The sequence below is a fragment of the Triturus cristatus genome, chromosome 8 (genome assembly GCF_964204655.1).
Source record: "Triturus cristatus chromosome 8, aTriCri1.1, whole genome shotgun sequence".
NCBI lineage: Eukaryota > Metazoa > Chordata > Amphibia > Caudata > Salamandridae > Triturus > Triturus cristatus.
In genome coordinates this window covers 915,590,326-915,613,305 of record NC_140591.1, presented here as the reverse complement: position 1 = coordinate 915,613,305, position 22,980 = coordinate 915,590,326, and the positions used below count along the sequence as shown (strand labels likewise).

Here is a 22,980-nt window from a genome sequence, read left to right as displayed (position 1 = left end):
CGGCACTCTCAAACTTAAGCTTGCAAAAGTACAAGCCAGCACAGGTCTTAATTGGCCCGATGCTTTACCTTTGGCTCTCCTGTCCACTAGAACAGCTGTAAATTCTCGTTTGGGACTCAGCCCATACGGAGTTGTTTTCGGGCGCCCAGCTAATGTATGGGGAGTCCCTCGCCCTAGAAAGTATTCTGATATACAGTATCCAATGCTGATTGACTATTTACATGACCTCACCACTAAATTACGTGTTCTTCACCAACAGGTTCAAAACGCTTTACCAGAAGCCTCCACAGACCCAGGTCATTCTATCCAACCTGGAGACTGGGTCTGTGTGAAAAATTTTCAGAGGACAAAGAATTTGGAACCTCGCTGAAAGGCGCCTCGACAAGTTCTTCTGACAACTCGCACAGCAGTAAAAGTCAAATGGAAAAAGAACTGGATCCACGGCGTGCACTGCAAGAAAGTGCCCTTGCCCTTGCCTTTTGATCAGTGGGTTCGTAAGGGTATAGGTGATTCTGAAGGAGAAAAAGTCCCCCGATTCATACCTTTCAGTAGTGCACACCTGGATGGAACTTGATCGGAGAAAGAAGATGACGACATTCTACAAGAAGCCGTACCTTCTCATCTCCGATTAAACACTGCAGAGCCACAGACCCTATTTCAAGACCAAACTCTACCAACAAGGACTAGATACAATTTAAGACCTAGATTGGTCAAGTACACCTGAGATTTCCATCTCTTCTGCTACATTTATCATCTGTCCAGGTTGCAGGGTCACGGTAGGAGTCTTGGTTTGTGACCTGTATAATGACTAGGCCCCCAGGACTTGCAGTTTCATAGGACGGCTAATAATCACAGCCAAGTGATTAAGGAAGATTGCCGTGAGCAACAATTTTAGAGGATGGATGTTAAATTAGGAAAGAAGGATAATAAGGAAGAGATGAGAAAGAAATATTGTAAAATATTGTACAGTCGATGTGGCGTAACATTGTGTGTTTCTATATATTTATGTATCTTATTGGCTTGTGTAGGTTGGGTTATTCATGCTATGCAGCAAAAAGTTGTCCCTAATTCTATCTCCTTGCCTCTTCATTCTACTATCTCCCCACATCAATTATATACACTTACCCAACATGAACAAATCAGGAGAACAGAATATTTTAATAATTCATTTATCCAATTGTTGCACCAACACCGATTGGTAGTCAACACAACCAACTGTTGGGTGTGTGGTCTTATGCCTCATACCACAGATAAAGGGATGCCATATCTAGTCCTTCCATTTTCTTATGAAGGTTCCGCTTGGGCCTATTTTGTAATATTTTCAAATGCATATCAGAGCCGATTTAGACGTCCAGTTGGTTCCGATGGTAGTAAGCCAGATTCTCTGATAAAGGGAATGGTGGCTATGACTAAAATTGTGGAGAATAATAAGGTTCCTGTTGACGAGAGACAAACATATACTAATTGGAACGTGACTCGTTACATTACTAGCCTTACAGATAAAACTAAACAGGGAAAATCTCCACCAATTTGGACTGTCCCTCATCAAGGTAATTTCTGTTTACAAATGAATGGCCAGACTATTGACACTGGACAAAGAAAAAGCTTTTGTTCCCATACATACATCTACACGTCTCAGAATTCACCGCCGTTAGTGCCATCCCAAGGCACATATTTTGTCTGCCACGATAGAGCTTACACGTGGCTACCAACGGATTTCTCAGGAACATGCTATATAGCTTTTCTTCTCCCTCCTACATACACTGCTCCTTCAGGCCATCATAGAAACAGATATGGCAGAGGGATTATTGATTCTATAGACACGGCAGGACAAGAGGGAAGTGATTTCCTCAAAGGATTTCTTCCTTTTTGGGGCCCAATGGCCAACAGCAGAAAGATGAGACAGCTGATTTGTGTTGTTGAGACTACCATAGATGTCACTGTGGGAGCCTTGAGTAATCTCACAGCTGAACTTCAGGCGGATCGTCTCATGACTTTGCAGAACCGGATTGCACTAGATGTTATTCTTAGAGATCGTGGTGGAGTCTGTAAATTGATCGGATCTAGCTGTTGTATTTATATACCTGACGACGTCCCTACGGTATACCAAGCCATCTCCAAATTACACATGATCTCCGAATCGAATCATCAAGACGAAGGAGATTGGTCTTTATTAGGATGGTTTTGGGGATTACTATCTAAATGGGGATGGAAGGTACTAACCTTCCTTGGAGTGGTTTTGGCCATCATTTTTTCCTATTGTCTCTGTAGGCAGTGTGGCCCTGACATCTGCGGTCTTTGTGCCACTCTGTGTGTCCCAACACGTGAGTCACAGAAAACAGAGAACATTAAAATGATGTTGCAGCAACAGTTTGACGACCTCATGGCTATTGACATTGATTCAGATTAACGTGAATCTGTGTGTTTTGCCTGAGTTATGGCAAAAGGAGGGTCTGAGGAAATTCGATTTTCGATCTCGCTTGTATTCAGCCACCATTTTTTTGTGTTCCACCGCCATTTTGTGTTGCCCTCACTCAGGCAGCACAATGAACTAAGTTTTTCTGCTGATCTTACTGTGACGTGTCAAATAACCTTCTGCCTCTGTTTACAAGACTGATGTCAGGGACTGGCTGAGTCCACTAATCCTCGTCTGATTTGACTAAACCCTGTCTCAACTGTCTGTCGGTTCACACCATTCTTTCCTGACTTTATCTTATCTTCTGGCCTTCGCTATTCTCTACTTGTATTCTCTCATTTCACAACTGTCCTCCAAAGCATACAAATATGTCCTGCCACCTGCAAGTTGAGTTGTAGACACTACCACTGATTAACTTGTGGGGAGGGGTGACAAAAACAGTTGGAAGAGAGGTTTATTTGGGTTACTTGATATCTTGTTTTCAAACTTTTCTCATTGGTTATATCTTGTTTTCAAACTCTTCTCATTGGATAACCATGTATGCATTGGGAGTGTTCTTGGTGAATCTATGTGCTATAAAAGGTTGTGAGTAAAGTGGCAGTCTCCTAAGAACATACTGAGTGTACTTCTGGGACAACTGTACTTAGCTGCAGCTAATAAACCTGATCTTCTACGCTCAACAGAATGTCCTGTGTCTCTGTTCAACAAAGCAGGTGAACTCAGGAGATTAAGGCGTGCCCTGCGCCGCCATGCCCATAAGGCCCTGGTTCTTCACATCACTACATCTTCTGAGGGGTAGAAATCTGTTAGACAAAACAAGCGGTCCGAGCTTTTCCACTAGTGTTGGTTCATTTCCGCGCTGGCTAAAATAATCCATACCTGGTTTGTAAAAAACCCTAAGGGTACCTCAGTAATGATCTTATTCTGGTGTTTTGATGACATCTCCCCTCTATTACATATCTCTTCTAACAAAGTTCTAACCATCTCTGGGTATCTAATAGAAATGACAACACAATCCCCGTGGCAAGCATTTGGTGATTTCCCCACCCAAGGTACTCTTCTTACCATGGTGATGCTTTGAGCCAGGGTGTTTGGGTTGTAATTGCAGTGTTTACCAACACCACCAGTACACCACCTTGTTTTTCGGTTCTACCCAATCCTCATTTATACCATCCTTTAATTCTGGCAGGTCTTTCAGTCTTTCAGAATAATCGTGTAAGGTGTAGACATGGGTGGTAAATGAAGGGGTCTCTGATAAATCTTTGAAGATGGCAATTTATACTCTGATTTATCTGCGTTTTTAGTATCAGATCTTGTCATTTTTGTATTTTGGTGGACTGACGGCAAAGGATGTAACTCAGTATAGCTGCTTTCCTAAACCATGGCCTCCGGGTTGTTTTTCCCTTCACACAATACTACAGGTCCCCGTGAACCAGGAAGAGTATCATTTTTGGCAGTTCCTTTGTTATTATTCGTTGCTATTTTGCCGGTTGTATTGAACAGAATATTTTTGTTTGAGCGTTTTTCTAGTTGTAGTTACTCTACAATTAGTTTTGAAATATGGGCTACATCACTCTTGATTTTTGAAATTTCAGATAACAGGTTTTCCTCAATTGAATCCATCTTCCCATGTAGCTTTTTAAGAAGTAATTCCAGGTTGTGGGAACAGTCATGACTTACGGTGGGCCTCAAATTCCTACTCTGTTTCTCAGACAATGACTGTGGTTGCTTAGAGGGTTCTTTCATTTTATCCTTCGGTAATTGTTTGCCTTTAGTTACGAGGGGCGCAGTTGGGTCTATACCTTCAGTTAAAACTGATATTTCCAGTATTATCATTGATAGGGATGAAGTTACTAGGTAACTGTGCCCAGGTACAAGCCATAATATTAGCAAATATTAAAGGGGAGGCAGCATCAGTGGCTATACGCCAAAGCCTAAAGGAGTTCAGTTCTTTACAACAGGAGCACAAATTACCAAAAATAAAGAAACTGAATATGCAGAATTAGGCATGGGCAGTTTGGGTGGGAAAGCATTAAAACGACAACTGATGGGTAGTCCCGAGAAGGAAACCTTCAAGCACACACCTGTTTCTTCTAAAAAGAAGTGGGACAAGAACAAAAAACAAAAAGTTAAAGAAAACAGATCTCAATCCAGAGGTCGATCTCCTCCACGGCAGCCCTCCGAAAGGAGGTACAACTTTAGGAATAGGGATAATATTAAGAAACCTGACAGGTATCAGGATACTGATACACGTTCCTCTCGTTCCTTTCAGGGTTCAATGAAAATCTCTGAGAGAGAAGGCCGTCAGACAGACAAGACGAGCGTACAAAGTCCAAAGACAAGCAACACGCTCAAGAATATACTTCCAAAAAAGAAGATAAACCAAAACAAAAGCCACAGTTCGAAAAGAAGAAGGTTGCAGGTCTAAAGATCAGACATGCCCAGAATTCTAAGGACTTGACTACAAAGCAGGGACTGGGCTCTGACGTTGCTAGACAGTGTGGCAGAAGTAACAATAGCTTGCCAGAATCTGATGGAATTTCTGGTGAAAGTGGACTTGAATGATTATATAATGATGGAAACACCTGATACTAGGGTAAGTGTCCCACACAAATTATATGAAAGAATTACGTGATTCATTGTGAAGTAGTGTTTTGAATACAGGTTGTCCTTTAACAGGGGTCAGCTGAAGTAGGTCTCCAAAAGCAATGCTTTCCTCCAAACAGTACATCATACTCTGATTTTAAGATTGTTGCATTGTTAAGTGTACAAAGACAAGCATTAAGCTTGACACCATGCTTACCCCATCAATGATTAACAGTTTCAGTGTTTTTTTAGAACTCTTGCCACTTGTGTGACAAGCTTCACCAGATAACTTCTGTTGTCTTGTTCAACAGGTAGCATAAGTACTCAATGTAAAGTAATCCCATTATAGTTGACACCTCCCTCTCTCTGGGCCCTCAAATAAATAGAACAGTTTCTACCTGCTTCGGGATATTAAGGACTCTTAAAAAGATCTTTCAATTTCTCTCCCTCCCCTCGCAGAAACCGGCAGTTGTGGCCCTTGTGCTGTCTAGATTAGATCATTGCAATGATCTTCATGTGGGGATAAATAAGGGGCTCCTGCATCGACTTCAACTAGTGCAGAATGTCGCTGCTAGGCTGGCGATGGGCCTTCCTAAATACCACTCTGTCTCGGCAACTATCAGAAATCTGCACTGGCTTCCACTGGATCTGAGAATTGTATTTAAAGCCTTGTGCTTGGTGCACAAGGCCTCCTACAATTTGGGGTCAGGAGGCATTAAAACAAACTGTTTCGGAGATATGTCCTTGGCAAGCAGCTAAGATCTGCCAGCAAGAATCTGGTGACAGTTCCCAGGTTCAAGAAAGCCAGATGGGGGGGGGGGAGGACCTTTTCGCTGGCTGCAGCTAATTCCCTACCTCTTTCAATTTCGGCTCTGGAAATTAATTATTCGTTCTGTAGGGCCTTGAAGACCTGGCTCTACACCAGCTTGAATATGTAATCCCCTTCACGCATGGGCATCTCTGTACCCTGATCCCTTTCCGCAGCGCCTTGACGCCCCTGGGCTAAGTTCACGCTTTATAAAGCTTGTATTCATTCATTCATCCCTCTGATGTTGTGTGCAGCTAATCCAGTAGGTGGCGTTACTACACATGATAGATTTGATTCTGTAGTTTTGTGCAAATAACTGGTTAGAACTTTAATTAGGAAATGTTTTCCTCGTTCAGCTTTGCCACTAATATATAATAGGATAGGTTTAAATGATAAGCATTGCTGCTTTTTTGTGTGCAGGATGCCATTTTGTATTTTCTCTTTTACTTCTTCAAAGGTTTCTTTTTGCTCAATTTTCAGTTGTCCTTCTAAACAGTGAAAATCAATAGTCTCCTGTTTTGATAGTTTAATTTCTGTTTCCACTTCATTCATTGTTGTTGCTGCTTCATTTTGAATAATTGGTTGTCCAAGTGGATCTGAATTCAATGTGTCTGAACTTTGTGAACTTTTGCTTGCTATTGCTACTGCAATAGTTTCTTCTTGTTCAATATCATCATTTATTATTTTCAAATACAAAGGAAAGACTGAACACTGAATACTTTATTTGTCAGCATTAAAAGAATCTTCATAGGACTCCCAGGGGCATATGTATGAAGCCCATTTCCCGTTCGCAAATGGGCCGATTCTCAGAATCGGCTCGTTTGCGAACGGGAAAAAGCCTTTTGGGATGTATCATTCCAAAAGGCCCTTGCAAAATAGGGAATTTGCAAAAGTTGCGATTCCTTAAATGTGATGCAAAAAGCACCCATCTTGTGCGATTTCAATTTAAGAAATCGCAAATTACCACCAACTTCAAGTTGGTGGTAATTTGCAATTACTTTGAAAAATGCACTTTTTTGCATTTTTGAAAGTGCCATGTGGCGCACATACATGTTTGTGCCACATGTGTGCACATGCACATTTCAGGGGTGCAACAGGGTGTCCTTTTGACACCCTGGCACCCTTAAAATTGCATTCTCAATTTGCGATTCTCTAATTGAGAATCACAAATTGAGAATGGCTTCCCATTCATTCCTATGAGCCTCTAGGCCCATAGGAATGAATGGGGAGGTATTCCTTAATTGCGAATCGCAATTTGCGATTAGCAATTAAGGAATATGTAGGATTCGATACATTATTTGCAAATCCTACATACATAGCGTTTTGCGATTCTCAAATAGCGATTCTCTAAAAATCGCTATTTGAGAATCGCAAATGTATACTTTGATACATATGCCCCACAATCTCCAAGCAACTCTGTTTTATCACGCCAATGTTTGAACAGTTGTAAAAGTGCCAAATAAAAAAAGTATTTCTTTCCCGGAATTCGTCAAGTAATTTTTCGATGATTTATTAGATTTCATTTTGCTTAATTCCCTAAACATCCATCACATCTAACTACTGCATATGTATCTTGTTCTATGTTTTCTGATACATTCTTTTCAAACCTGCAATATTGTAGTACTTCATAAAGACAAACATTTTCCAAATGTTGACTTCTTCTAGGATAGTATGTATCTAACATATTTGTTTTGACAATATCAGTACTCTCTGGTTCAAACTCTGCTAAGTATTGGATTTCTGGTAAAGACTTCAATACTCTGTTCCGTATGCTTGCAAGTCTTAGAGTTACCCAAATGATTCCTCTTAATTTTGAAAATAAGCTGGCTGAACTTAACCGATCTGAGAACTCATAGGATCTATTCTCTCTATGAGAAAGAATCTTCAAACTAAAGCTGTACAATTTCTTTATCAGAGTCTTCTCTGCAGAAATTTACTCCCACATGTCTTTCATCTCAGGTTTTTCCTGATTTTGTAATGTATGAAGTCACTTACCGAACAACAGCAATTGAGTTGTCAGCAACAAATGTTATATTTATGTTTACATTCCATATTTGTAGTGTGACTGCATTGTAATCATTGATATACTTTGAGACTTCACTTCTTCTTAAGTTATATATTTATTTTCCTGTGATTTGTGGGTGAGTGTATGTCTCACTGCTGATAGAAAGCTTTTTACTCTTCCTTGTGAAATCACAGGTCATGGAAATCCAAAACATTTTATATAAAATGTACCTTTAGATCTGTATTTATGACTGAAGTATTTTCCACATCTGTGTATTTGGAAGCATAAAACTTGTTGTTTCAAGGAGTTTTCTCCACCATCTTTTGGGATGGTACATGTTATGCACTGTTGTATAAAACTCAGAACAGCCTCATCACTATCTGTCCCAAATTGTGGTGCATCCTTTATCCATAACAGCATGTATATATGAGGGGCACCTCTGGCTTAGTATTCCGTTTGCCAAAATAAATCGCTTAATTCCCCCTGAGGAGGATTTTTTTTGTTACAGATGAAAGACAACATAGCTTCAAACCTGCAGTTGAAATACCTGCAAACGTTTGCAGGATCTAAACAACAAACTTCACCTGGTGTCTTTAATTTGATATTTTTGATGTTTAAATTTGCCTCTTGAAGGAACTAAAGAAAATCATCCCATACATATGCAGAGCAAAAGAGTGTCACAAACTTGGTAGGTGCTCCTTGGATTCTTAACATGCATTTCAGTTCTCCATTTCAATGATACCAGTACTTGCTGGTGCCACGTTGGCATGCCACCACATTAATTACACTGTATTTTAAGTTTTCATCTCTTTCTTTAACTTTCTCCATAGATTCTCTTGCAAAGAGATGTTGTAGATGTAGTCCTGTCTTCAAGAGTCTGCGTTCTGTCAGACAAAGCCCTGGCTGGCTACGGCTTTGAGCTTGTGCACACGGTCTAGTACTTTCCACTAGGTGGCTCTCTGTTTCAGATCTTGTAAATGTAAATGTAAATGTATGTGTCTTGTAAAGCGCACTGCTGCCCTGAGGCGTCCTGGCGCTGTAGACCGCTGGGGAACCCGTCCTGGCTATCCCTGTGAGATGGTCCCTCCAGGGTATCTCCAAGGTGAAACCAGGCATCCCCAGTGAATGTGGGGGGCCGTTGTGGAGATGAGGCAAGCTAATGCCCAGAGTTGCCGAGTGTGTTCCTGGTTAGAGTAGGTACCGAGGCGAGAATTATCGAGTCTGTTTTGACCCTGGTCCATGACCCTGCCGCGTCAGGAATTGAACCCTGGTCCCTGGCCGATTCTCTGCTTACGGATCTGCCGCCTCTAACCAGTGAGCCACACCTCTCCACTTGTTAATTGGTGCCTTTCTTGCAGTACTGTGCAGTACACAGAATAGACCACCGATCATTAACCGCTGAGGAAGAGGGATTGCAGGGAACGTGAGCCGCTGGCAGAAGTCGCTGCCGCCAGGCATTTCGCTCATTACCAACAACAGGGGCAGCCCAACACACCTGAACCAGGGACAGCAATATGTATTCCTAACAAACGTTCAAGAAGCAATTTGCTTAAAAATACAAGGTTAACACACAAATATCTAAATCATAAGCAAAATTAATAATCAGCACTTTAGTGAAAAAAGAGAAGAGAAAGAAATAAGAATGCCCATATGCAGAAGAACAATCACTATAAAGTTATTATACATTTATTACAAAATCTAAAAGAGTTAAGACTGGTATACAAACAATACAAATCACAAACCATACAGGTGACAAACGAAAAAAATACACGTTACAATCAGGGTACAACCTATACAAAATTAACGTGTCCTTCATAAATTTTGGCCACATAGGCGTCGACGACATTTCGACCACTGTAGAATTACATGGTCATCCTCAGGACTAAAAGTTCCATTGAGCGTCACAAACAATTCAGTATCTGAAAAATGTATATGGGTCACAATTATTAAAAAGTAAGCTCCTTCGAAAGAAAAGGCCTACTTAGTAGAAAAATAAGAAGGAAAAAATGAAGAAAAGCGAGTGCCATGCAGTAAGCCTCCCACAGATACCCAACAGAAATAAAGAACTTGACTCCATTACAGACACCCAGTAAACCATAATGAAAAAAACACCAAAGTGTCAGGAAAAAACAATACAAAAAATCACCTATTAAAAGAAGACTTCAACCTTAATTACTTCAGTTAGTCCAAGAAGGATTTCACAGTATCGCTAAAAAGAAAAAGCTACAGTGAGAAAAAGTTCCACATGTACTTTGGAACTTGGAAATAGGTCCTAAACAATCAACCACTTACATAAAATGGGTGAGTGTAACTTTAGCCCGTCTCAAAGAGTTGAAAATTCAGCCTGTCTCAAAGAGTCGAAATTTTTCAAGTTAATAGCATCACTCCTTATAATTAGGAAAACGGTGTCAGGGATCGGTGAGCAAAACACCGGTGTGCTTCCGCAGGACAATAGGCTAAAGAAACAAAAGAAAAAGTCTATTAGTGTATTTAGTTATACAGAGCAATAGTCTAACCAGAGTAACAGGTGTATCTCTGCCAGTAGAGGCATGGGGACAACTCAAGATTAACACCGTGCATCTATTAAGCGTGGAACAGTCTCGACATACCAGTGTGATTGTTCTACCATTAGGGGCATTAATCACTGTCAGACCGCATTGTTATCAAAGGAACCCTCATGCACAACCCTCGCATTAGTGCGAACATGAGTACATCCCTAGATTACCAAAAAGCATTCAAAACACTGTGGCGTCAGCAAAAAGTTTCACATGTATGCTTACCGGGCCAGCCCTTGAGGCAGCAGTAAGTTCAGGAAATCGGGATGTGCTAACTCGATATGCTCCACGAATGAAGTTTATTAATCCGCGTTGGTAATAGAAAAAAACACAGTAAAAGGACTTCAATGCAAAGTCAAAACCAAACAGCGGGCGCCATCTTGGAACGATGTTATGCCAGCTTTTGTAAGAAAAAACAAGTTTAAGTAGAAAAATACAGTACAAAAACCAATCAGCCCGCCAAAAGTGGGATCTAAAATGTCCAACATAATTGTATTAGCGTCACTCAGTGAAATATAATAGACGCAATAAATGTCGAAACATATCAGCGGTTCCTAGAGGTTATGGAGACTAAACCTCACGTGCCATCTTGAGGTGGTCAAACCTAAGCCCGAGTGCTATGTTGTAAAAGGAGGGGAGAAAGCATTCATTGATGGAATATACATTCCATGCCTAGAAATTAGCAGCAAAAGAAGAAAACAAATATCCACCACCTTGGAAAAATAAACATTAAAATTAAAATAGGGGGGGCAGAAAACAAAAGCATTTTCATATCGAAGAAGGCAACTTTGTAATAGTGTAATTTATATGCTCATCCTGCAGTGAATAAACAGAGACCAAAATGTAGGGCTATAAAGCACATTGAATACCATCAGAGAATGTATCTTTAGTTTTCAAAGGAAGAAACAAATGTAAACAATAATCTTGGATGAATAAAAAATAATAACAAATGTTACAGGATACACAAACAAAAAGGGGAATATAAGACACATAGGTTCACTTCAAGAATTACATCTTCAGTTTACCATAGATTGAGGAAAATTATATACAATAATCTCAAATCTAATAAAAGAATATTGTTATATCAAAATTTACATGTGGTCACACTCAGTACATACCAATTAGTGTGTGATTACAGTCGCCAATGGCAATAGCAGTACCATGCAGACAGTGTATATTTGCGTATGTGCCAATCTCTTAACTATATATTACAGAATGACATTCCTCCGTAGAGTTGGGACCCCGATTGATGCTATCACAACGATGTATCCAACGACGTTCGGTTTTGGTAGGAATGTTAACAAAACTCCCTCCTCTGGCAGAAACATAAACCACTTTAATAACCTGCCAACGCATGGTTGTGCTCCAAATAGTGGGATACCAATGGGGCAACTTCAGTTCGGCAACGAATACAGCTTTTATGTTGTCCCAGACGTGTTTATCTTTTGGGTCGTCTGGCCAACATAAATGAGGTCGCATGGACACCAAATTGCATACACAAAATTCTGTGTATTGCAATTTGAATAGTCTCGCAAATCATGGCATATGTTTCCATGAATGAAATGTTTAATATTAAGACTTGAACTACACATACGACAACCACCACATTTGTAGTGTCCGATAAGTTTGTTCAAACCCCAACCGCGGCTCCGAAACTTCATCGGCCAGCCCATAATTGGAGTTCCACTCCTTAGGTACACAAGGGACATGTGGTGAAGCTGGCCCTGGCATCCTCACATTGCCCGGTTCCCACAAAAAGGAACCCACAGTGAGATGCTCAGGTTAAGGCAGTGAGGGAAGAAAGCTGCAAATTGACTGCTGAGCCGCTAACAAAGTCCGCGTGCTATTGGAGAAGGAGGAGAGTGCAGTGAACCTCGTGGAGGCACGGGGAGAGCTGCAGGGGCCTGGAGCCACCAGAGCTATGGAGCTGCCAAGCTGCTGATCTCCCACAGGTACCTACATCTAACATCGGGAGCTTTGTGAGCATTAATAGTTTTGGGGATTAAGGGAGCCAGCGGGAGCCAGCTGTTTGTGGCGGGATCTAAGACTCTGAGACCTCAAGACCCCAGGGTCCAGAGACTTCATGCAGCATTCAGAACAGGGACAGAGGTCAAAAGACAAAGAGGAAAAGACCACTCTGCAGGCTCTGGATCTGGGCTGGCCTCAAATGCAGGAGCAGGGGAGCACAGGAGAGTGTAGGTGAGACAGGACTGTGAAGAGACTGGGAAACTTGCACCCTATCCTGCTCCTACTCTCTATGTATTATCACCTTGGGGTAGTATGTTGCAGATCAATGTTTTGGCTACCTCTCCTTGACCCATACCTGGCCCCACCCCACCCTACACTGGCTTGCGGGGCACACATTGGAGGGCTCCTACTTGGTCTGGGCTGTATGGGTCATATAGGGTTCTTGAGGAGTCCTGAGGGGTTTGCTTAGCCTAAGGCATAGCGAAGATACAGGGGGGCCAAAAGTTGCTTGAGGGCTGAGGGCAGAGGGCCAGAATCTGGTACGGCTTGTGCCTACTGAGCAGTCTGAGACCTCACAGCTGTCCTTCATCCCCTTCTCTACCCTCCATAATGAGCCCCCAGGCCCCCCCACTTTCAGAAACCACGCCCGCATTACCTGGACCCGCAACTGCGCATGCCCCTACATCATGGAGAAAGTAGACAGACAGCTGAGGCAAGCTGAAGGATGGTACAGGGACAAGAAAACTGTAGACTATAAACTACAGATCACTATGCGATCATGGAGAGCGAGATAGCAGACAATAACAAGACCGAACAAAAGGAAGTGGAAGGCAGCAACCAAAGCAAGTAACACAAAAAGTTAGAGAATGGGGGAGAGAAAAGAGGAACACTGCTCCTTTGTTTTCCCACTTCATTCTAGCCCTCAGGCCAACCAAATATTTATACCAAATTTACCTTTTTAAGGGACGCAGGAGCATTGCTGTGTGTGAGCAACAAGGGGATAAACAGTCTCCCATCCCCTCACCAGCCTGAGATAATGCAACAACAGAACACAGGTCGCGAGAGGCACATGACCACCAGCAGAAGGACAGGCAAGAAGGAGGAAGAAAAGGACGACAAAGGGAGTGAAGTGAACAGATAAACTGGTACCCTGCCACCAGCAAGTCTTGTAAAGATAACACCCCTGAGAAAGGTCAGGAAGAAAGGAGCAAATAAAATAGCAATGCTCATGAAACTCTGGCGAGGGCACAACTCAGCAGTACCTCAAAATCAAAGGAAGAGGCTGGGCTCCTCCGGGTCATCGAACATACCGTTCTGAGTTTAAATACAATGACCACAGGGGAGAATGGATCACCTATGCAGGAGTCACTTTTAGTTCCCCCAGCATGAGGCAAACATTAGAATTAACGTCTCAAAATAACTCAGTTGCCTGCAAAGAGGGACCATAGCCCTCTAAGGCCTTGCAAATCTCAAATGCAGAGACAGCCGGAGAATCTCCATAGGCACAGACGCAGTCCCAGAATTGTCGGAGAGCCACTCAAAACCAAATTACTAACAAAAAACATTTGGTAGATACAGCAAAATGCAGGTATTCAATTTGGAAATATTTAACCTCACAATGCAGGAATGCGAGGAGCTGGTAGCCTCGTACAACCGGCAATCGCCGAATGTATCATGAAAAAAAAGAAAAAAATAGCAAGATACCTGAATCCAACACCAAATAAGATAAATCAAATGAGAATGATTACATTGGGACCTCACTATTGAACACCAACACAAATGTCTATAAACTGAATGCAATATCAATCTGCCAAAATGGACATTCAAATGTCAGTCCTAAATTCAATGTCTATCTTTGTCGCAAACATTGAAACCAAGCTGGTGAACCTCAATTTCCTGATCAGGAGGGCTCAGAGTGAGGCGCAGCTCACCCAGACCAGCTACTCCTATGTGGCAATCTTAGACAAATTATCAAGTTTACCATCAGCGATGAGAAACTATTAGCCAATGTAAGGGAAGCAACCACTAACTTACCAGCCCACACATTGACCTTCTCCCCAAACAAAGGGTCACCAGCCTTGAACCAACCAAACTTGGAGAAGTCTGAAGATAGTGTGAATTTAGAATCAAGAAAGACTCACAAGGGGATCCAGAAGAAGGAGGAAGAAATCAATTAACCAACTCCTCAAGGGGAGGTAACCAGCCCCACTGGAGGTCCAACATCAGTCAGCAAATTTCCACAGGGAAACTCCCCAGTTGAAGGCATGCAAGCTCCAAAACAACAAAGAAAACAGAGGAGAAAGGGTTGTAAAAGGAAAACAGATCTAATAGCATACTTCAACAATGGCCAAAATCAAACTCTAAACAATCTATCACAGAGAGATTTATAGAATACTGCAAACTCAGGAGAGGTGTAGATAGAAGCCTGTCAGGACACATCAGGGAACAATACAGCTGAAGAAAGGCAAGTGCCCATGGGTTGGGCCCGTGCAAGAACCAACAAACACCAACACAACTTCCAAGCATGAGACCCGGGGTGGGTGAAAGAAACACACAATGGGAACTAGATGCTATCAGAGGACATGGCACAGATCCAGTATGGTCTGGCAAAAGGAACCCTTGAGAACCCAGTGTAAACAGCATCACTTAAAGAATAGCTGACTGAACCACAGTCATCTACTCCCCTGTTTTATCCTGAATACCAATCCAGAGGCCGGGCATACATATTAAACAGGGGAAACATCTTACGGCTCCTAACGTCAATCAGCAGTTTGTAGGACTTAAGTTCCCATGATCTAGAATCAATATAATTTGTGGAATCAATGGATCATCCAGAGATCAAAGCAACAAAAGCAGTCTGGGCTTCACCAGAACTAGCCAAAAGGATTCTGAACGAGCAGGCACAACTCAATGCCTTGGGCATCAAACTGCTGCCCTTCCAAAAACGAAGATATCCGGAACCTTTGCTAGTCAAGCATAAGAACCAACTTGAGTCCAGCCAACAACATTCCTACGTTCGATCATTCTCATGCTGCGGGTAGGCCGTAGCACATCCCCAAGGAGAAAAGAGACCATTGTGCTGTCTGGCTCTGGGGAAAACAAACAGGAACTCTAGCTTCACAAGACTAGGGATAGCTATCCAGGACAATAAACAGCAGGAGCCACAACTCCTGACAAAGGTTGACCGCTACATCTATTGTAAAGAATACTTTTCATCTCTGCTTCTGGAATGTAAATGGCATGGGAAATAAGACTGTGGACCCGGAATTGCAAAAATATCTTTAAACGTTTGATATAATTTCTCTACAAGAGACTTGGTCTTATCAACTAAACTATTTACATGGATTTAATTTACACTACCAACCCGCCATCAAAAGTTCCAAATTCTGCCTACACAAAGGAGGCTTCATAACTTAAACTCTTACAAGGAGCATCTATGCAGCTAATGCGCTACCCATTGAACTAGCGCACTCAATGCAATACGAGCTCTTAAAATAAAACACAAGGGGCAAACACTAGTCAATACCTGGTATTAAAAAACGTATACTTACATCAATGTGACCAGGGGAATCAAACAGCTAGTATGAGAACTGTTCAAAATACTAATGGATGAACAAACCACCAACTTCATAATCACCGGTGACTTTAATCTATGCAAGCTGGGTACAGCAATTGAAGACAACCACATAGAAGATCACCCCCTTAAATAAAACATGCCGTCACAGGAAGGGAACAAATGGGGAAAACAAACCAAGCTAGTTTAGAAACTTGGGATCCTAGAACAAATGAGCTTGTGTGCATCAAATGGTAAAATTCCGGGACATCGCCCGCAAGCCGCAACATTCTACATAACGGCAACAAGTACAACAATGGATTATACCTTTGTCTCCCTTCCATTGCTTGGTAAAGTAGTGGACTATAGTGATCATCTCCCACATGAGATTTTAATGAAGGTGAAGGTTACAACCCAAACACTGCCAGTAAATCCGCCTGCAGTACAAGCTCCCATCGATTAATGTGATATCATAAATCATAATACGGTGTGTGGAACAGCCGACCTATGGTCGGCAGGTTTTTACACCTAAACAGTGTTGAGCGGACTCAAGTCCAGGCAACATCATAATAGCGGCCCATCCTACCTATTTGGTATCTGTGATATTTATTTACAAAAAATCAAATATAAAACAAATTATTTAATTTTCACATTAAAGAAGTGAAAAGTAGGCGGTGGATGAGGAGATCAATCCTTACATGTTCATTTAAATGACAGTAGACATCACACACAAATCAATAGCAGAGTATTCTATATTGAGAGTCCTCTCCATCACATCACCATTAGCAAAGAAGGATGCTGAATGACAATTACAGCTGACCAAGATCAACTGCATGTCACCAATTAAAGACTGTAGTGTCTTGATAATAGGGTGGCATGATGATTGACACATACCAAATGCAAAAACTGGCCACAATACACTCACCAATGTTCACAGGGAAGTTTGTCATCATAAAATAGGAAACTGTTTCTCTTCATCCTTTTATGACTGAATACCCTCCTTTTGTGGTGGTGGTGGAGTAGGAGGCTGAGGAGTGAAGGCTGCTGTTTCCACACAACAGACATCAGATGATGAAGAGTATTAGACCTGACAGCCTTAGGGTGGTCATCCCCCAAACGTCTTGCCTTCCTCCTTCACTTTTGCTGACCTTGTTTATGCTGGCCTTAGTACTCTGAACACTATCATTGCTAACCAGTGCTGAAGTGTATGTATTCTCTCCCTAAAAATTATAATATAGGCTTATCACCAATTGGCATATTTAATTTACTTAAAAGTCCCTAGTTAAGTGCACTACATATGCCCATGGTCTGTAAATTAATTGATGCTAGTGGGTCTGCAGCACTTGTCGTACCACCTATGTAAGTAGCCCTGTCACCATGGCGCAGGCCTTCCATTGCAGAGCCTGTGTATGCAGTTTACACTGCCATTTTGGCCTGGCAAGATAAACCTCTTTCAAGGTCCAAACCTTCCATTTGTATACATTTATGTCACCCCTAAGGAAGGCCCTGGATAACCCAGAGGGCTGGGTGCAATGTATTTAAAAGACAAGACATGTACTTTTAAATTTTACATATCCTGGTAGTGAAAAACTCACTTTTTTTTTCCTTACTGAAAGGCCTATCTCTCCCATAGGATAATATTGGGATTACATTATTACATTTTATAAGTTTGATTACCAATTGTGAGGAAACAGACTTTTCAAGTCTGGTGTCTTTAGAAACACAATTTAAAGTCACAACTTATGGTTAAGTTGGATTTTAAATTGCAATTCCGAAAATGCCACTTTTAGAAAGCTGGCATTTGCTAACTTCAGTCATTTGAAACCCCCTGACTGTCTCTGATCATGTCTAGGGTGGGTGATAGGTGGGCTTTGTGTATCTCCCTAGACAACTCCATACAATGAGAGCTTAGGTGTGATTTGATGGGCATTCTGGGGTGATGAGAGGGATGAGCTGGACCCAGCCTCCCTTACACCTGAATAGGCTGTGTCCTCTCCCCACACAAAGGGCTGGATGCCTCCCTGTAGGGAGTCAGGAGCCAGGGCAGGAAGGGCAGGATCTCTGTGCACTTCAAAGGACCAGTTCAAATGCACAAATGGGTATAATTACTAGAACTCGGACACCACCACTTCAGTACACTTATGGACATGCAAAGACTCTGCCAGGAGGATAGACTGTTGTGCTGATGAAGGACTGTCACTCTGCTGGACTGCTGATTTGCTGGATTCCTGCCTTGCTATGCTGCCCTCCTGCCTGCTGTTCCCCTGCCTGGGTGAGAATGTCTGGACCTGAATCACATGAAATCAAATTGACTACAAGGGCTAGCAGGCTGGCCTCCAGCTCTGAAGTCTAAGGGTCATGAAAGACTTCCAACCACCCTGCTTCTGCACTTGGACTCTGCCATGTGTGAGTTTGCCCTGACAAGTGGTGCCACCCTAGTCTTGGACCGCCGGAAGTGGGCATAAGGTTTTTTCTCCTGAAGAACCAATGCATCTTCCTTCGAACCCATGCAGTGCTGCTACTGCACAGATCAGAAGAAGCGGATCACCTCAGTTATATGGGTTGGAACTGGAGAATCGCCTCAGATGCATGGATAAGCACCAACATGTCTCCTTATTAGGGTGGCCCTTCGCATTGCTGTATAAGTGCAACTATGTGGCTATGTGTGTTGCACTATATTGCCACCATGTAGGAAACATATGCATTGTGTGGTCATTTTCAGTGAACTATATAGACCACTGCGTAGGTATATTGGTATAGCTCAGGATCGTGCATTGTTTGCGAGGGAGTAGTACATCACGCAATGTACATTTGTGTAGCAATGAGTCAGAAAACGCGACTCAAATGTTGAGAACCTGCCCAAGAAATGATGCTATGGGTGTGGCTTCATACCAGTAGGTACAAATGTTTTACATTATACTAGTTGGTGCTGGTGGTTTGAGGAGTGATGTGTGAGTTTGGTGGTTTCATGGCTGCTTCTGGTGAAGTCTGTGTCTGTTCTGCAACCTGTGAATTAAAAATTGTGTAGTTTTTGTGCCTAAGTGTTGTTTTTTGTATTTGTAATTGTCTTTCCATTTTTGGGTGTTGGCCAAATATTGGGTAGTAGTTACCTAGGCATAGTTAGAGGTTTAAGGGGTTGTTTGTTGTTAGTGTGTTAAGTATAGGTAAGGCATGCACCATTGTGCAGTAGTATGTGCATTGATCTGGCTGGTCATGCACTACTTGCTAAAGATGCAGGCTGTATGAGGAATGGTCAGCAAAGGATACTGCCCAAGGTTCACAAGGATCGATATGAGAGGGTGTGGCAGCACATGGCTAAGGTGCTTAATGAAGACCGTTCAGTTTCCAAGCTTAAATATAAAGTTGACCAGAAAAAAGTTCCAGAGAGGGTGATGTGCTGGACCTGCTGTGTTGGGAGATTGGAGGCCTGTAATCCACAATGCACAAGGTATTAGGTATGTCTGTGTGGCAAAACTAGTATGATGTGCCAAGAGGAACATTTACAAAGAATTCATGCAGTACAGCAAAGCCAGTCATCTTGCTGCACTGTTTGAAAGTAAAAGGTCAGAAAAGCATTGTATTGAACATATTACCATGCATTCTTGTCCTTTCCTAGCACTGGTGCATTTTTTGCTGCCTCGGGCCAATGCTTTCACCCTTGTGTCATGTTGCAAAGGGGCCTGTGATAGAGCTGGGCAGCAATTCTTACATCACATGCATGGGGAATGATTCTGACATGTGATGTAAGACATCTCTGACCTTTCACCACCAGTCCTGAGAGGTGACTAGCTGAGTTTCATGGTCTGCAAATGTATACAAACATATGTAAGGGTGTCTAAATATGCCATCATACTGGCATGTCATTTAGCTTATTTTAGGTTTGGAGATATGTGTAGCTGCTCTATTTTTAATGCCATTCTTTCCATTTTTCTTTTGAAGGTGCCAATTTACACAAGATGAAATTGACAGCTTCAGGGATACTGATGCGAAAAGTACGCGTCATGACTACATGGTTGTAGATCTATGACAAGTGTGTGCGATCCATGATAGGTATAACATTGTGATGTGTATGGGGAGGTATTCCTCACCAGCCAACTAATAACTCTGATTCATTGAACAAACACAACATCGCATGTGTCAACAGATAGTAAAATAAACAAGGAGGCGTGTTAATGTGAATGCAGTGTCAATACAGGTGTGGGTAACTTTTTCTACAGAACCCCACTTGAAATATGGGGATGATATACATGAGAGAGTACCTGTATGTCATACATAACACCACTTTGAATAGACATCCATGACAGTGTCACCAGGTTAGACATCACATTGCAATCATTGAACAACAGATAGATTATAATAATGTGCCTGTTACATCCCAAATGTAGGTGTTTCTTAAAAACAACTCATAAAAAGGTACAATTGACATCTTAACCTGGGTTTGTGCAGGGGTGTAAGCAATTTGAATGTAATCCAAACATTCCCTCTGTATTATCACTTAGCTGGGTTATAGCTGTTGTAATCATGGCTCGGGGTGACTGATCCTCCATCTGAGGTGTCCATGTCAGACCTATGAAGAATGGAGTGACAGTGGCCCCATTACACTGATGCCCTGAAGTCTGTGTGGGTGTAGGGCAGCTAATGTATTGATCAAAGGCTTGCTTTAAAATTGCTCTCAACCTGTCTAATACACATTGTGTGGATAGATGTTCACATGGCAGAGAACATGTGCTGTGGCTTAGCAGTTGTACTGTGGGTGGCAGCCTGCCTATCTCAGTCATATATTCATCTGTAGAGCACAGAGTGACGGCATCATTGTTGAAAATTCTATGCAGCTGCCTTGCATAATTAAAGATTAGGTAAGACGTATAAAGCCATACATGCTGCCCTTGCTTACCTTTACACATATCACTTAGGTCTTGCCTTGACTCTGCCTCCCTTCACGATGCAAGACAAACACCAAAGGTGTACATATCCGGGTCATGGGTATTGTTTAACATAAACAGATCCTAATGAGTGGAGATCACTGGTATGAGTAAAATGCATGGTTCTATATTGTGACTTAATAGATATTTATATACCTTCACTGACCTTACTTGGGTTAGTTTGACATATTGTAATTGGAGAAGTCCTTGTAATAAAGGTATATTGTACATTTCACTGTAATAAGATTAGGTGTAGGTATGGACCAGTACTTATGATTGCATAATAATGTCAGTTACATTTTGAGAAACATGATGTACATATGGATCTTTCCCTAATATGAGGTACAATTTTCTTCTTGACTCACATGACATCAGACATGGCAAAAACATTTGGTTTGAGACGGGCTAGATAGCCCATGCTTTCAGGAAAATGGGCAACACCTATCAGAAGACAAAGTCTGCTGGCATTTGGGGAACAGCTGCATGGTCTCTGGCACAGAAGGCCCCTATTGCTATAGCAACTCAGGTTGCCACTCAGCATCAAGCAGGTCACAGCCCACTCCTGGACCTTAAACAGCTGCAAGGTGTAGGACAAAAGAGGGACGGAAGTGCAGCACCTATACATTTCCACGTTTTCCCTGTCTGACGGTCACATCGTATGGACCAGAGGATGGTCAGGATTGAAAAGGAGCAGAAGAGAGTGATGGGTACTTTGCTGACATGCCAGAAGGCACTCGGGCGAATTGACACCCAAATTAGTTATTGGACTCTCCCTCTAGACATCCCCTTCCCTGTTTTTTTATACATTTTATATTAATATTTTTACTGGTCATAGTTATAGGTAGTGTTTAGTGCATGTGTAGGAATAGCTTATGTCAGTTATAGTCAAATAAGAAGTTTTTATGTAGTATATTTTTAGTACGTTTTTATCATCGTAGTTTTTAAGTGTGGGGGTGGTTAATGTTTTGAACAATAATTCCCCAGAAATATATCTTTGTTTAGGCTTCCATATGTAGGTAGTATATGTTTGGGATATAGTTGATGTTTTTATTTTACTGACCTGCGTGTATTAAGGTGGGTGGGGCATTGATATTCACCTTGTTATGTGTCAATAGTGGTTAAGATAGGTTGAGTGGATTTGACATAAAAATACTGATTGCTGCTCCTTGCCTGTGCTGGGAAACAAACTGCTGCCTAGCACAAACACAGAATCCCTTACAATGATCGCAGAATCCCTTACAGCATAGTGCAAGGGAGTCTGCGTTGTTGGCTGGTTTATATTTGTGCAGAAAGTAACACATGCCTGGACAAAATCCCTCCTCATTGGCATTTACTTCTTGCTAAGTGTACCACATCATACAGCTCACTCAGAACGAGAAAACAACAAGAAATGTTGTCCATATATCTCCCATTTTCTCCTCCCCTGGGGGGTGTGTCATTGTTGCAGGTTCCCTGGTCTGCCACTTATGCAAAATGTTTAATGATTTAATTTGCACATACACTCACACTGAACACTTGTGTCGCTTCTCTGGGGCAGAGTAACATAAGTCAGCTATTTTAGCCTGTGTTACATTGCTCTACATTTATCAGTGTGCCCTTGCATGTTTTGGTAACTGCCATTCAAGTTATTGAGTTGCCCTCATGCATCCTTATGTGGCACGAATACAATGCAAATCAACAAGGAATATGTGCATGAGTATCTGGCTAATATTGGTACACCCATCTAGAGTTATGTATTTTTAATAATCTTCGGTGTGAATAGTGATGTATTCTCATTAGGTAATGATGTTGTCATAATACTTTGTAACATATTTCTGCATCAGTGGAACAGTGTTTTGGGTGCACATGCCTCACACATTCCATTTATAGGTGGCAGGTATTAGTGTACGTTGCAAAAATCTCAATGTGGGTCACATGTATGATCGTTTATAGAGGTTACAAACAGTGAATTGGGCTGTTTGTAGCTGCTTAAAAGGCCTGTAGCATGCATCAACCCTATCTTGCAAGTCAGTAACCTGTTTTCGACTTGCAAAATTGGGTTTGTGAGTTGCTATTAGGAAGAGGCTTGCCAAGGGCGTCCGTTCCTAATACTGAGTTGCCGAGGGATGTACAATTGTTGTGCATCCGGAATGCAGCTGCAAAACAATCTCAGTTTACTGCCAATTAC

At 41.9% G+C, this 22,980-nt stretch overlaps 1 protein-coding gene across 1 annotated transcript in view; it reads right to left on the bottom strand.

Moving 5' to 3' along the window:
* ZPLD1 (zona pellucida like domain containing 1) overlaps positions 1-22,980 on the bottom strand; it is a 2,463,358-nt gene that overhangs the window by 1,059,680 nt on the left and 1,380,698 nt on the right. The gene's annotated exons all lie outside the window — the stretch shown is intronic.